We start from the raw sequence: 16,627 nt of genomic DNA, 5'->3' as shown, positions 1-16,627 counted from the left end.
CCACAGGAATGCGGCACGCAGTAGCCCGGGCAGCAGCCAGGGGCCCGGGCCAAGCGCAGCTCTCAGGATGTAGCGCAGGCCCGGCCCCATCGCCACCTTCCTCTGCCAACCTCAGAGCCCCGGGGAGGCCGGGGAGGGCCGGCCCGACGCCTCGGTGCCCATGTCTCCCCTTCCCCGGCGGGCTCCTCGCCGCCAGCTCCAGCGGAGGGCGAGGGCGCGGAGGCAGGCGGATGATCCGCACTGGCGCACCCCCTTCCCACCACGACAGTCCCCGGCCCGCGACCACCGGGGCGCGGCCCTAGGGGACAGGGCGGGCGAGAAGCTGCCGCTCCCCTCCAGTCCCGGGCAGGTCCCGCCGGAGCTCCCCGCGCCCGCCGCCGTCCGGCCCCTCCCGCGCCTTACCCGCGCCCGCCGCGCGCCGCACCATTGGAACTTTGGCGCGCGCTGCCCCGCTGCCCCGGGCCGCGCCTGCGCGGGGGGGCGGGGCCGGGCGGGCACGAGCGGCGGGGCCGGGCAGCCTGGCTGTCCTCTGCTGAGCCGGGAGAGCGCGGCGCCTGCTGCTGGAACCCGTGTCAGGTTTAGGCTGGATATTAGGAGAAGGTTTTTCACGCCTAGGGTGTCTGGCACTGGGACAGACCTCCCAGTACCAAGCTTGTCTGAGGTTCAGAAGCGTTTGGACAAGGCTCTCAGGCACATGGTGTGACTTGGAGATGTCCTGCACACAGCCAGGAGTTGGATTTCCATGGTCCTTGCGAGCCCCTTCCAACTCAGGATAGTCTGTGATTCTTTGATTCTGAATCTGTGATTCAGCCTGCCCCAGCCGCACACACGTAGCTTCCCGACTCAAACACAGGAGATCGTGAGCCGGAGCTGGGACAGGAGCCCTGTTGGTCTTCAGGGCCCGTGGACTCCCGGGGGACCCTCGCGCCAGGAAACTGAGGCGCCTGTGCTGCCTGCGCGCTGAAAGCTCCGTGGTGAACCAGCAAGATGGGCAAAGCCAGTCGGGCCCTGCGCGTGCGGCTCAGGGGGTGGCTCCAAAGGGAGACCAAAGTGACACGGACATGGTGGCCCCAGAATGGGTTGTGGGTTCTTGGCCGCCGTGCACCAAGTGCTGGCAGTGGCCAGGCCAAGGTGCTTGCTTGCCCACAGTCTCTCCTGGGCTCTGACCATGAATGAATAAACCCCTTAGGTTTTACCACTTCTGGTAAGACTTAAGTACAAAACATGTTAAACTTTTGCTTCTTTTCAGTTTTCTGAACATAACAGGCCCTTGTATCCCTGTGAATAAAATGCTATCAGTATGAGTACACACATAGAGTAGATAAGAAATTTTGGTTTGAATAAACTTAGGGTTGGAAATAAATACTGGATTAACTGAAATTTGTGTTGGTGCCAAAATGAGAAATGTTGACAGGGTGAACCCTACTGTCCCTCAGTTTGTTATAAATCTTTGGTAATAAAACTACTAAGACCTGTATTCTGACACTGGTCCTGAAAGGAATCTTGCTGAAAATAGCAACACTACACAACCCAACTACTTGGTGCATTTTTGCTCACAAGCCCACTAACACAGTCATATTTAATTATCTTCCTCTCCAGCTCATCTACTCAGCTCCTTCTCCTGTTCACCCTGGTGGTTCACTCCTGCCTGGTTTTACCTCCATGTTCACTGTTTGCAAAATAGAGCTGGTGGGAAGTTGCTACTATATTTCCACCCATCTTTTTGAGAAGCCATCAGCACGTAGAATTCTCTGTTACCTAGCATCTTCCTCCAAATATATATTCTTACGCCACCTTGTCTTTATTTCTTACTTGAAGAAACTGGATAGCAAGGCACTCATTGCATTTTTACCTATGGAAAAGCAAAATGGATTATCTGAAAGAACAAAGTCACTAAGACAAAACACTCTCTGTCTTGAACCTAGGTTGAATTGTGGCTTTTCAGATGGATTTTAAATTTAATTGCAATGACATCACTAGTCTGAATTATAGGCTAGCTTACATTAGACTTACATTCAAGATTTAAAGTCTGCTTGAACAAATGACTATCACAGCTGCTGAAGTTAAAGTTGCTGTTTTTCTTTTCACAATTTAAGAAGACCAGCTGATGTTCAAACTACTTACTCCCATTCAGCTTTCATATTTTTCCATTCTTGCATTCTTTCTTGGTTTTTTTTTTTAGAGGTTTCCTCTTTTCTGATCGCCATTGCTTTCAATTTTCTATGAGATATCCCCGTCAGTACATACCCATATAGTGAAGTCCTGTGACTTAATAGTGAATGTGTGACTTAAATTACTTTTTTACATTTCATCCTTTCAAATCAGAAACCCCTGATGAATTAAAGGCTTGTTTGTGAAAGTTCCAAAGTTCTTTCTTGGGAAACAGCAACTGCTTATCAGGCAACCCATCAAGACAAAATGTCCAGCACATTTGCAGAACACAACTTCAAGCTTTGGGTGTAATGCCCATATTCACACAGTGAGTTGAGTTCATAACTCATGTAACTCTTTTAATCATTTTACTCCTTTTTTTTGTCAAGGGAAAACATGGGAAAATTTGTATTTGTTTTCTACTATTGATTGTGTTAATGCTTTCTTAAGTGTCAGTATTATTATTTCATTCCTGAAACTGTTTATGGTTCTGTTTATGGTACACTGGGAGAAGCTTGAGGGGAAGAAGTTTGATAACATAATTTTTCATGTTTCTGACTGAACATATCCCACTGTTGTCCAGTGTGTATTTCTATCCCATAGTCAGAATAGCAAAACCTGCCTTTTTTAGTCAGCTTGATTTTTACACCATCAATTTAGCCAGTTTTCTTGCTGCACAACAAGATAACTGCACAAAAAGTTCTCATACACACCTGAACATATGGCTAAAGATCACTGTAATATACTAGGAGCTGTGAAAAATAAACCCAGGAATTAAAAAAAACAAACAACAAACCAAGGCATTTAAGAAAGCCATGGGAAAGGATATAATAGATATATAAAAAAGAGGAACAAATAAAAAACCAAGATGAAAGTAAATTACTAATATGCATAAACTTCAATAGGTAGAAAGAACACTTGGTAATATTACCTTCGAATGACCATCATTTTAAATAGTCACAAAATAAGTGGCAATGATACAAATAATGAAATATTGGTATTTCATTAGGTATTACAAAGGTATTACAAACCAAGTGAATGCCAATACGAACGTTATGTTACTTCAGACAGTCTGTATGGAGTTTGCCACTCCCACATTTAATAAATGCAAAACATTTGAGGTTAAAAAAAAGTTATGGAGACTATTTTTTTAGCCTTGATCTTTAATAACATGCTACTACTACATATAGAGCTAGTACTGCTGCCTTGTCTTAGAGAATTGCTAATAGTAAATCTTTGACACTTACAAATAATATTTGAAACTATTAAAAGCCACCAGAAATAGTACTGCTATAGATAAGAATTCCATTACTTCAAACCTGGAATATTTAGGAAAGGATATTCCAAATACCAGAGAATTGTTGGCTGCTTCCTGAGAACCCTAGCAATCTCCTCTTCCCCAAGGTATGTTGCCAAAGCCCCTCATTAAGCTTTGCACTTTCATGAGACACAGCGGATACTATACTTTGGTTCAGGGCAAAATATCAGCATTTGGTCTTTTGGCCAGTATTAATTTGGTAGGAAAAAATGTCCCCTGTTAGGGAAAAAGAAGGAAATATATATTTGATAAGTTTGGGAGGAAAAAGGAAAAGAAGAAAAAATAAAAAGAAAAAGTCCCAGCTGTTTGAAGCTTTTCAGAAGTTTGGAATGTTAGAATAAATACTGGGGGAGGTAGACTGATAGGATGAACTGCAGATGAGGTACACAAAGGTGCATGGTAAATATAATGATCAATGCACATGACCACCACATATGTAATACATTTATGCACGTCATAGCAGTTAGCTAAAGAGCACATACTGCTCTAAGCAACAGAAGAGTACCAAGCAAAATGCCCTCAGACCCCTTATCTGAAGTGAACATGGTATATACCTTCATGTAGATCTGTGGCTAGCTCAGAATGGTTGGTACAAGGTAGCAAAGAGCTAAGGTAGATGCTGCATCCATGTTGTTGTCCTTTCCAGATAGGATTGGAACTGCCTGAGCATTGCAGTGGCAAGCAAAGCATAAATCATATTCAAGAGATTTCCAGAGAAGACCACGGTGTATAACAAGTCACCAGTAGATTTCAATGTATTGTTGTTTGCTAGCCACAGTAGGGGATTTCTGAATAGGCAGATGCAGCATTTCTAGATGCTGATTATATATTTGAAAATTTACCCACTAAAATACTGTATTTTGGGCAGCTGTTAGCAGAATAGTTAGGCGTGTTAACTTCCTTGAGTTCCAGGTGTTCATTTTCTCCTGTATCGCCCATTCGATTTGCAGTATAATTTCATGGTTGCTTATGCTTTCTATGCTGTTCCATTAAAGAGACTGTGTTCAGTAAGGAGAAGGGGAGTTGCTTCTTGGAGGCATCAGAGTCTTGATGAACTTTATGAGCACTGTGTGCCACACAGTCTTTATGTTCACGCTGGAATAGTTTTTCCTCTCCTTTTTTTGTTCATTTGGAATGTTGTTCCTTTTGATTTGACATCCTGGGGATGTTTACTTGCTCCTAAGCAGAACGGGGACATTTTCTGTGTTCTGTGTCCCAAGTGATAGATGAGTATGTTTGGTTTCTTCTTAATGCAAACACCATCAAGTCTTTAGCTGGGGAACCTCTGCAGGGTTCAAAAAAATTTGCCCTGAATCAACTAGTGCTGTTTAATGTTTCTTAAACAAGACCTGAGAAGTTCACCTAGCCTCTATTAAGGCTGTCCTCTTATTTCTCAGACTGGTATAAAACATGGTCACAAGGATAAAATTTGGAAATTGTGCCATATATCAATCACTTAGCTAATCTTGGCTCAGTCAAGATTTTCATAATTTGTCTTATTATGTATCTTTCCAAAATGTGATTAGAGAAGATGAAGTATTTAGGTTGGTGATTATGTTTGTATCTATAGTTTATAAATTTTCTTGTGGAAAATAATCCTAAAAATAAATCCTTTCCCTGTACCTGTCTGCACTCACAGCAGGTGCTATACAAAGAAAGGATGAGTTACATCAATCATTCCCAAGACACTGAGACAATAAAAATATAACAATCTTTCATGATGTCCCACTGCTGTTGTGTAACGGGTGAACACTTCAATACTGGAGAGCATTTCCAAAGCTTGTTCCACGGAATCAAGCATACCACGTTGAAGCAGAGATCTTATTAATTTCTATGGTATTCCCTACTGATAGTCTAAAAAGTTCCTATAGCATATACAGAAGAAGCATGAAATACTTGCTGCAGGATGTAAAGTTAATGACTTTGCCTTGACCTGTTATCTTACTGGCAGATGTTAACAGTATGAGATACTCCAGTGAGCATTTCAGTTTCATGTGTGTGACTATATTACTTTGTGCTTTATATAAAATACTCTCCTTAACTAGAAGAAGTGTTTACACATTCTAGAACCTGTGAGGTTTTAGCAAAATTTTAGGTAATAAAAAGGGAAATGCTGTTTTTACTGGCAGCAAGCAGGAGCCAAAATAAAAAGTCAGCAAAATGTAATAAAGATCATGCTTGAACCAATTTTCAGAGGGTTGGAGATATGGGAAACTGCCTGTTGAGAATTGGTATGCAACTACAAAACTTCATATTCTTTCATGAATTACATAATTATTCCAATTCCTGATAAGTTACAAAGCATTAAATCTTACAAAATTAAGTAGCTATCATAAAGTAAATCAGATATCACACACTGAAAGTCTTCAGCTTTTTCCTTTGCAAACCTATTGTTACAGGTGAGACTTTCAAATTAACCGGCTAAATCTCAATAAATTCATTTTTCTTCACAGTTTAAAAGCATTTGAAAGCTGGTCACTACTTGAAACTGAAATTTCAAACAAGCCCACAACACTGTAAAACATTGCAACTAAAACAGCTTATAAGTTCTAATTCCATTAAATACAGAAATTTACTAAATGTAGTAGAACTGTACTAAAAATGCAGCAAGATAGTCATTGTGCATGGAATATAAGACAAGTGTAAAAATAAAGGGAAGAAAGAAAAACCTTTAAGTGAATAAATTTCTCTGTGACTGCCTTTTATCATATGGATTAAATGTTTTGTTAAAGAGGGAAGCACAGTTGCCAGCTAACATAGTTTTGCTTGAAACATGAGACTGCTTTTTCATCTATAAGCTTTGCCAAGCCTATGTCTCCATCAAAACCAAGCAAATCCAATGTGTAAACAAAAATGCTGTACATCAGATGAAAGTGAAGGAATTACCAATATTTACTCAATGCATGAATTTCCACCATAGTACTCCTAATGATGACTTCTCTATTAATGAAAAGGCCATAGAACATAGGAAAAGAGGACTGGATGGAGAGACAGGGAGAAGATACTTCTTTTTGGTTTTAAACCAATCTTATGCAGGCATCGTTAGCTAACCAGTTTGAAAAATCATCTTTACGGTCTGCATGTTTCTATGTCTGCTGAATGTTGTATATGTTCACAGCAACATAGGCCAGTCTGTGACTGTAGTGTTTATGCCTTTACAAATTGCATGTTTTCAGTGTTGCAGACCACTGCCTCACAAAAAAAAAAAATCCCTCAGTAGGAATCCCTTCAAAATGGTGAAGATCTCCAATTACTGAGTAACTTGCTTAAAGTAGCTATCAAAATAGCTACTATCAAAATCATATATAGCAAGTCTGTAGAATCATTCCAGTGCTAGCCAAAAAGTGGCTGAAACAGCTCTATGACAGAAATTAAGAACAGCAGTTTGTGGATTGCCAACTTTCCCCCCACAGTCGCTATACGTTAACTGAAAACCTTGTATTTCTCATTCCTTCATTTAACCTGTTGTACACTGCAATATCATGCTTCTTTGACCTCCCAAAGGAAGTATAACTCCAGTATTCCATTGCCTTCACTCCTTCTTTAAACAGTTTGTCATCCACACTCCTTTGCCTGCAATACTCATATTTGCAAGTCAGTGGAATGCACTCTTTCATAAATCTCCTTTCAGTTACTTTAGCAATCATTCTTCCTTTAATGGTATTAACCTTTCTTTAACCTTGTCTATCTTCAGATTTAATCCCTTCCTTGTGACATCTCCGACAAAATACCAATTTGTTTTCCATCATTCTCTCATTAATACAGTGTTCCTTTGTTCCCCTAATTTCTTGCGTCATTAACTGACTATTTACACTGGGTCACCTTTAAATGATCAATAATATAATACAGTGAATCTTATTCACAACTGATAATCACTTGCATTAATATAATTCATACTGTTCAAAAGAGCTTTATGCAGCTTTCTACAGACCACATAAAGCCTGGTTGCAAAACATTTTTTCAAATACCTCTATAAATGAAAGGTATGCATGCAAATGCATCATGCAAAATGAAATAGCAAAAATAAATATTGAATTATGTAAAAGAAAAGTATGAGACTATGTATCTGTAAACGACAAATTTTTTAAATTGTGTTGAATGAATCCAAATCTGAACAACATGATGCCAAGTTATTGTCACCTATAAAATAAATCTTGATGTATTAAAAATCACAAAATAGGAGCCCAAAAGCTCATAAAGTTGTTCATGCAACAATCCTACATTTAAGGCATAGAGTTTGTTGCTCCATAAAAGATTTTGTTAATTTTGGAAGCAGTTGCCTGCCCCTGTTCTTGTACCCACAATGTCACACTCCTTGTTTTCCACGTTTTCTCTTAGAGGTGTCCCTTGGAGTTTGCTTAAGAGCTTTAGCTCAAACCTGGGATTTAACTATGTATTTCCTTACCTTTACATATTTCTTTCATTACATAGGACATAAAAAAAAAAATCTCTGGCAACTGCTACAATACCATTAGAGGTTCTTTCATATTTGATCTCACAAAATAGTTTTTGTCATGAAATAATACAATATCAAACATGATATGAAGCTGGATCCCTTTCCTACTAAGTGCTACCATGTGGAGCGCATTGTGACCTGAAAATAAATGCAAGCAACCTTCTTGCCTATTAAACCCTTATCTGAAACTCACTGTTCTGGACAAAGCAACAGATAAATTGTGCAGGGAGCCCCATATATTAAACTTTGGTGTGTTCCTGTTTTCCTTTATTTTCCTTTTCTTCTCCTCTTTCTTTTCCTTCTATTTTTAGGTGCCCCTGATGCCTTGGAATGGCTACCTGAAAACACAGGCTAGACAAGATTAAGAGAATAAAAGCGGGTATTTATTGAAGGGCCTTCAAAGGTACACCTTGGGCAGTCAAAAGCCTCTGAGGGGCTACACCCAAGATGGACGTTGGGTCATGGGTTTTGCACGCTTTTATAAGTTTGGGCCATATGCATATCAGGGTTAATGCTCCAATTACAGTTTCAGGTAATGATGTAATTACCCCAAGTTTGCTTCCCCCCATCAGAGGCTCAGTTTACATATTTCAAGGCTTGGGACAGCAAGGTGTCGTTGAGTCCAGGCCCAGAGAGGGTTTTTTATGTCTAACCAGGATGTGAGAACAGTAGCTAACATGCTATGGAGTTTTAGAGTTACACACTAAAGCAGGACAGGATCTGAAAAATATAAAAGCTAAATGCTAAGGCATCACCCCTTGGTTCTCATGTATCAGCCTGTCCAACTCTGAGGGCAGGATTGTACGTGGGGTGTTTCAGGTACTGATACCTAAACTGGCATAAAACCACAGAATCTGCAGTGAGCAATAAAGCTATTGTAAGAATTCGATATCCATTAATAACCACTCAGAGATGCATAGCTGTGTACTTCTGCTGCACACAGATAACCCAGCTTGCTGTACTGGTGGCCTGACCAACTATGGGAGTTTCTTTGATCCTAAACTACAGTTCATACAAAGTACCACTGAAGAATAATTAATATTTCCAATATTTCCAATCTTAAAATTTAAACTTTAGAAATACTATTCCCTGAATATCAAGAATCCTAAAAAATTCTCAGCAACTCGGCTCTTACTTCAGATGATCAAACTGACCAAATGGCCAATGACATTTGGGAAAACTCAAGAAGCAGGTTATATTTGACTGTAAGAGAACAGAGGTTAAAATCTATTCCCCTGTGAGCTCCACTTATGCCTATGTAAGATGTGTGTAGCCTCACCAAAAAGCTAAGGACCTGAGCATCCATTTTTATGCAATCTAGAAATGTTACTCTCTCTCCTTAAGTCACAATACCTTCTGAACAAGCATATCACAAACAGTAAAATGACACTCAAACTGCACCTAGTGGGCAATGAATTTTGTGGAGAGTGCCCTGGATGAACCATGAGTTTTCTAGATGACTGGAAGCATTTTACTTTCTTCCTCCAAGTGGCAGTTTTTCCCCATTTAATAAATGAGCAAAGTGATACAGGCATTGAAAAATGCTTTAGAAATGGGGATTAAGGAACATGATGCAAAAAGCAAGTATAGTAATTATTATAAATAAAAAAAAAATACACTCAAATGATAGGACTAAAGAAGCTTGGTTCCTCTGAATCTTCATTAATTGGCTTTGTGGTTTCTAGGAAGACATTAACCCTTGTCTTTTCCAAGGACTAACTAAATACTATAAGGCCATAATTTTAAAAATTTAAAGTGGCACTAGGCAAGTACCTAGAATGCAAAAAGGCTTCTGAGTGGTTTCTTAGTATATTTACTGTTTTTGGACACCACAATATAGAAAAGACATTAAGTTGTCAGAGAGTATCCAAAGGAGGGCTGTAAGGATGGTGAACGGCCTTTGGGGGAAGCTGTATGAGGAGTGGCTGAGGTCACTTGGTCTGTTCAGCCTGGTGGAGACTGAGGACAGACCTCATTGCAGTCTGCAACTTCCTGGTGGGGGGAAGAGGATGGGCAGGCACTGATCTCTTCTCTGTGGTGACCACTGATGGGACCCAAGGGTCTGAAGTTGTGTCAGGGGAGGTTTAGGTTGGGTATTAGAAAAAGGTTCTTCACCCAGAGGGTGGTGGGGCACTGGAACAGGCTTCCCAGGGAAGTGGTCACAGCACCAGCCTGACAGTTCAAGAAGCATTTGGACAATGCTCTCAGGCACATGGTGTGACTCTTGGAGATGGTGCTGTGCAGGGCCAGGAGTTGGACTCGATGATCCTTGTGGGTCCCTTCTTAGCTAGAATCTGTGATTCTGTGATATGTGTCACAGCAGTGAAATGTTCTAGATGCGATCATATGTAGCTATACGTTACCGCATGTGAAATGCAACATGTAAAACAAGTAACTAAATTAGTTAGGGAGACATCATCTATTTTCAGTGGTTCCATTGTCCTCAATATTCAAAACCTATATGGGAGCTGTGGCATTAGTTACTACCTCTCAAAAATCCTTCTCTATGCCACAGAGTGAGAGCCAAGCTGTTAATGGGGACAGATTGCCAAAAGGATGAGAAGATAGGGAGCTTAACCCTATCTAGATTTTTTCTCAAGGTGTAACAAGGGTGGGAGCAAAAACATCAGCAAGACCTTGTGCATCATTTGTCAGAGCCACTCTTGTGCTGCAGCTGACGTCCTGATGATTCATACTTTGCCAGGCACTCTATTCAGTTATGGCTGCTCTGTACCACTAAGAGGAATCAAAAATGGAACCTGATTAAGTGCTGCTCTGAGTTGTGCCAGTGCATGAATGGGAACTGAAAAGACATGTGAAGACTCATCTGTAGCTAGATAATGGTGTGATACCTATTTGTCATGGGATAAAGAAAGCCTCATTAAGAAACAGCAGGGAGAAAACACAAGAGGTATTTTCAGAAAGTCTGCAACAAATAAAAAACAGGTTTTAAACTGTCATTTTGCTAGCTTCAGCAGCACTCTATTTAAAATTATAATAAAATGTATTAGTGCTTGTTTGGAGAACTTGTAACCATGCTAGACCTACAAAAGTCATAGTAGGCCAGTTACAAATAATGATAAAATTAAAAAGATCAGTGCTGCGAAATACTGTCTAGCAGAAGACCACTGTTTTTTTCTGTGGCTTTGAGGTTGATTTCTTTAGTAGTTTTATACTCATCACTGGGTTTGATTCATAGCCACATGATAAAATTCCTCAACCAACATGTGACTATGGGTATTTATCATATTATATTTAGCACTGTTACAAATCTGTAGTATTAGTCTCCTCTCATGCACAAATTTGAAACAGGCGGGTTTAACAGTGGCTTGTTATGAATAAATTTCAGGCTCTAGAAGCTCTGTGTTTCTGTGTAGTGCAGCTGCATACCTAGCAAAGCCTTCTGCACAGCCTTTTCTAATAGCCTTGCAAAGCCTTAGGTCCTGTGCTTAAGGCGAGGCAGAGTACTGTGGCAAGTGTGACTGATGTACATGCTGTTAAACACCAGCTTACACAGTTTCTCAGCACTGGGACTAAATTCCTCAGGTGCTTGTGCTTGAATGGGAAATGGTGGCTTGAATGTGCCACTCTGACCACACTAGTTTTACAGAATAAGCTAGAAACTCTGGCTTCCAGCCAGGTGCTTCCTCTGGTTTATCAGTCACTGGATCTGACTCTTCATACTTGTGGTTACTAATGTCATCATGGATGTTCTTGAAGACATGGCAGAAATCAAGACGGATTTTTTCAGGCTCATCCTTTTCAGTAATCACGTATTTTCCTCACCTGCAGCATGCAACCACTGCAGATAAGGGTCTACTGCCTTAGATGGACATTGTACATACACAAAAAGACTTAATCACAAACAACTTACTTTTTTTTTTTTTTTTTTTTTTTTGCCATTTTGGTTCTCTGTTGACAGACATTTGTAGACTTTTGACATGTTTCCCCAGAAGACTCGTAAATGTCCACAAAATTCAGACCGCACTGTCCAATAGCCAGCAGTAGAAGAGGGTAGTGCTGATGCTTCCCTAGCTTATAGCCAGAAACACCAGCAGTGGGCAGTGAGACAGCTCTAAGGGTGTCTAATTTCTCAGAGACATACAGAGAATATCCATCTGCTTAGATCTATCCATTATGAAAGACTATTTTCCCAGCAACATAATTATGTCTGCTTACTTTCTTTTTCAGAGCCCTCACCTTGTAAATAGTTTGGAGTCTTTTCTGAAGGAAGGTACTATGTGCATTTAAGAATTATATTTTCTCTGCTAAGAGCTATTTACAGTCTAGGTTGTCATGCTGTTAAGCAGTAACAATCAAGGAACAGAGCATTTCCTAGGAATTAATGGCTTGCTAGGCAGAGTTTAAAGCCTGAGGTACAGTCAGAGGCTATTAACTCCAGCTGGTCGTTAAAAATCCTTCGGAAATACCTTGCTCTAAGGTCAGTATTACTGTTAAAACAAATGTAGGCAGATGGATTTATTTCATGGGTTGCATTTTCAGCTGGTATGCACAGGGCTTTTCTGGAGAATTTACACCTTCTTAACATTAACCAGTCAATTATTTGAGTCACCACTCAGCATTCTAGTCATACAGTTTTAATTATCCTTATTATGAAAAATGGAAGTGTAGCACTCTGGCAAATTTCATATCAGTTTATCTGATTAGCCTTTTGCATCTGCTGGCAAATATAGCATCTTTTTTGCCTACCAAGGAAACAAAACCTCTGCTATGAGCATTTATTCCCTAAGAAGTAAGTACTTCATCTTCTTCTCCTAAATATCTAGTGTGTTTGGAGAAAGACATGATCATTCAGACTAACAGCTGGCCAGCAGGCCAAAATGAAAATTTAACACAGGCAGGGTTTTACAGTCTTTAACAAGAGCCTATAAATAATAAATAGTTCAATTTAAAACATCTTCTGGGGAGACAGTGTAGTAGCAAAAGACAAAGTCAAGAAAATACATTTGGAATTGATTTGCTGGAACAGAAAAGGATCATTCAGTGGAATTATTCCTGCTCTGAAGTGGGGATGGGCACAGTCAGGAACAAACGATGGGTTGATTTAAACTCTACAAACTACTGAATAAATCTTGAGACTTATGTGTCTGATAGGTTGTTGCTGTTGTCAAGGCAGACATAAAAGCTACACTAATCATAATCCATAGGCGAGAAAGGTAGAAAGATTTCTTATTTTCTCTACTGCATTCTTATACCTCTTCACAGTGGCTGTGGCCTAATTTAAGGTTGGCTGCTTAGCAAACAATGACAAGGCTGTCTAACAAACAATGACCATTCAGGCAGTAAACAGCTATACAAGCAAAAGTATAGTTGCTACATATTATCCACAAGTTCTTCCTTCTACACTCTCAATGTCCCATAACAAGAACATCCTCCCCTCGTGTCCAGAACATCTTCTCTTGTTAATTATCTTCTTGGCCTTCTTTGTGAGTTTTACTAAAGCTGCAAAATTTCACTGTGATATTCTCACGGGTGAATTCTGACTGGCTTCAGGTCTGACTCTGTGAGATTGTCAGTTCAGCTGTCAATCTCCTCAACAGGTCACCTAGCTTTCAGAACAGTCATCTGCACATGGGTTTATATTTTTGTAATAATCAGATTATAAAAAACAAAATGAAAACACAGTAAAAACAGTCACTGAAAATTTGCTATTGCTGCTGGGGTAAAAAAAAAAAAGACATTCTGTATACTACAATTCTGTTTCATAAAAAAACATTACTTTTTACTGCCTAATGTGTTTGTACTGGGATAAGACAAATAAGCCTAGGTACAGATAAAGCCTCTTATGCTGCCAATTCTCTAATATTTGCAGTTTTTAACCTCAGTACTGACTTTTAGACTAGAAGTGAGATGACTTCCCTGAAGTTTCTGAGCGTTATCAGTACATAAAACCAATTCTGATCTTGTCAAATGACAGACTTTAATTTCACCAGAGTTTAACTCCCTGGGTGATCACAATTAGAGGGAGCCAGCAGGGCTTTGGGATTTGACTTCACCACTTCTGATAAGACAAAACTAAGTATCAACATATCCCTCTCAGCCACTGTTGGGTCCCTATAAGTAAATGTGGAAATTTCTAAAGTTTTACTGGAAAATTATGTTGCAACAGTGAAAATAATTATTTTCTTAATGTACTCAGAGCTGTAGAGTGAAAGATGATTCCAGGAATCCTGTTGATGTCCTGTTGCACTACAAAATCTTGTATGCCTTCTGCTGCAGTGCACATATAGGTATTTCCTTGCTTTCCATACACAGATACACATATACAGATCCTGATAGGTGTTCCATCCTATTTTAAGATTATTTCCACTAGCATATGAGTATCTTCTACTTTCAAAAATGTTTCAACACCTCAACAATGTGCATATATGTCAACTTAAGGCTTTTAAATACCCCAATCTTGACCTTCATGGAGCTTCACACAATACAGAAAAGTCCTAAGGCACAAATCCTACAAATAGTTACACATTTGCTTAATTTTACAGACTGAGGAGTCCTTTGAGAGTTAAGCACTTAGTAAATATTTGCAGGATTGAAGCTTAAATATTTTTATTGTAATATATTGTTATGCATATAGGAATATGCATATAGGAATATGCCTATATTCCATGACTGTATTAACTGTTCAAATGTAAATTTTCTCTCTCAGTTACCAGTTTCTGATAGCAATATTTGAATGCAGTCCATGATGTCAGATTCCCAACCTGAACTCAAGGCAGTCTAAGAAATGCAGGTTTCTCCAACAAAGAAAAAGGTGCTTTCCCAGCTTAGGCTAAAATAGTCGCAAATCCTGCCTGTGGCTGGGCATGAATTATGGACTTTTAAAAAGTGTTTGGAAATCTCTGCTTTTAGTGTAAGAGACAGTGTGTATAAAACCAAATTTTGTCCTTCTAAATGTGCTTCGAGATGAAACATCCGCCCCTTCGACATTAACTGGATAAGTTGCAGCAGTTACAGTGAAAGGATGCCAAGACTAAACTATTTACTTAAAGAATTCCAATGTGTCCATGCACCAAATGGTTTAAGTCTTTCAACCAGGCAATTAATAATAATACCACTATTCCAAAACACAGTTATCAGCACCCCAGATATACACCTGAATTTAGCAATATCTGATTGTCCAACATGTTGCACATTGCCCTGAACAAAAATTTCTCACCAAATGGATAGCTTCAGTCCTGAAATACATATCAGATGTTCAGGAGGTATACTGGCAAAAGATTTAAATGCCTCAAGTTTTAAACTGCAGCTTATCTTCCTGGGGACAAATACTTGGACAAAAAAAAGAAAAAAACCTCACACCTTTGAAAATATTTTTGTTTTCACTGGGTTGTTCCATGAATTAGCTCTTCTTCATATTAACAGACTTCTTTCCTTGTGAGGATAGCTAGGTGTCACTCAGTTGGGTAGAAAGTGTAGTTTTCTTGAACTGAATAGGTTGCATCAGAACAAAAGGAAAATTTCTTGTGGTACTGCACCTTATCATTTATTATTTCTACCTTACCTGATAACTGTTTAGAAGACCTAACTCAAGCATCTCTGTTTTCTTATGTGAAAAGAAGGGGGAGATTAGGGCAAATGGAAGTAAATATCCAAGTGAAAAACATAAGTGAACATATATAAGCAGTATGGAGGTCCAAAACAGAAAGCTGGGAACCAGAAGCAGCCACAAATTTCTGTATTTTAATAAAAGAGATACAGCCACTGCAGCAACATTCAGAGGTCACACATCCGAGTAAGCAACATCCACCAAATTCTGTTTACAAGACTGAAGTCAAGCCAATTGAAATAGTAGATGATGTTCACATGATAATGTTTTTAGATTTCACAAAGGATTAAACTAATCAATGCCCAAAGTTCCTGTGTTTTACTGCTATGCCAGAACCACTAATGACAATGCCCAGAATAACAATTTGGAAGCAATTTATTCTTTAGAAAGATGATTTAGTGAGGCAGTATACACATCTTGGAGTCAGCATTTTATGTGGAAATCCTCTTTAAGAGGATTCCAGGTGTCCTTTTATTTTTTCCTGGTGTTTTCCTCTTTATTTGATCTCATGTACTGCAAAGATTACTGTAGAGAGAACCTAACAAAGATGATTTTGCATAAACTTCTTGAATGTGTATAATTTTTTCTACACAGCAGCATACAAAGTTGAACATTTCATAGAGGCAATGTCTTCTTTCGGCCACTTGCAAACAACATGCAATTTTGTATGCTCTGGAGTGCTATACATCATTGTTCCTGGGCTAAGACAGTAAACTGCCTAAATGGGCACGTACCTAGACATGCAATTTTTATCAGAGGGTGTGTGAATAAGACCAGTATCGTGGCTGAGTTTCTGCTGACCCAGTGAACATCTGTTTTCAGCAACATGTTTTTGAGACACATATGAAGATCATGAAGTAAATAGCTGACCAGACTACATGATCTAAACTCTTTGCATTAGCATGAATTCTGTGTATCATATTTCCACATTCACTTCAGCTCATCTTACCTCAACTAGTTACAGAAAAATCCTTCCTCAGTGTCTCCTCCTGAGTAATGCATGGAACTTTCCTTCCACAGAAATGCACAAGGGAATTTAAACCCTGATCAAGATACAGGAGAGAATTCAAATCAAGTTTAATTGTCTGAAGCTTAGAGCCACACATTTTTTAATTAGTCTGAAAGATTGCAC

The 16,627-nt window shown here is 39.5% G+C and overlaps 1 protein-coding gene across 2 annotated transcripts in view; it reads right to left on the bottom strand.

The window, feature by feature from the left end:
- Positions 1–450, bottom strand: part of FANCC (FA complementation group C) — a 79,607-nt gene extending 79,157 nt beyond the window's left edge. For both annotated transcript variants that reach the window (XM_048292293.1, XM_048292298.1), the window contains exon 1: positions 403–450. The gene's annotated coding sequence lies outside the window, so the exon portion shown is untranslated. The remainder of the gene's footprint in view (positions 1–402) is intronic.
- Positions 451–16,627: the final 16,177 nt, after the last annotated feature.

The sequence above is a fragment of the Corvus hawaiiensis genome, chromosome Z, assembly GCF_020740725.1.
Source record: "Corvus hawaiiensis isolate bCorHaw1 chromosome Z, bCorHaw1.pri.cur, whole genome shotgun sequence".
Classification (NCBI taxonomy): domain Eukaryota; kingdom Metazoa; phylum Chordata; class Aves; order Passeriformes; family Corvidae; genus Corvus; species Corvus hawaiiensis.
This window is presented reverse-complemented; position numbering and strand designations above follow the sequence as displayed.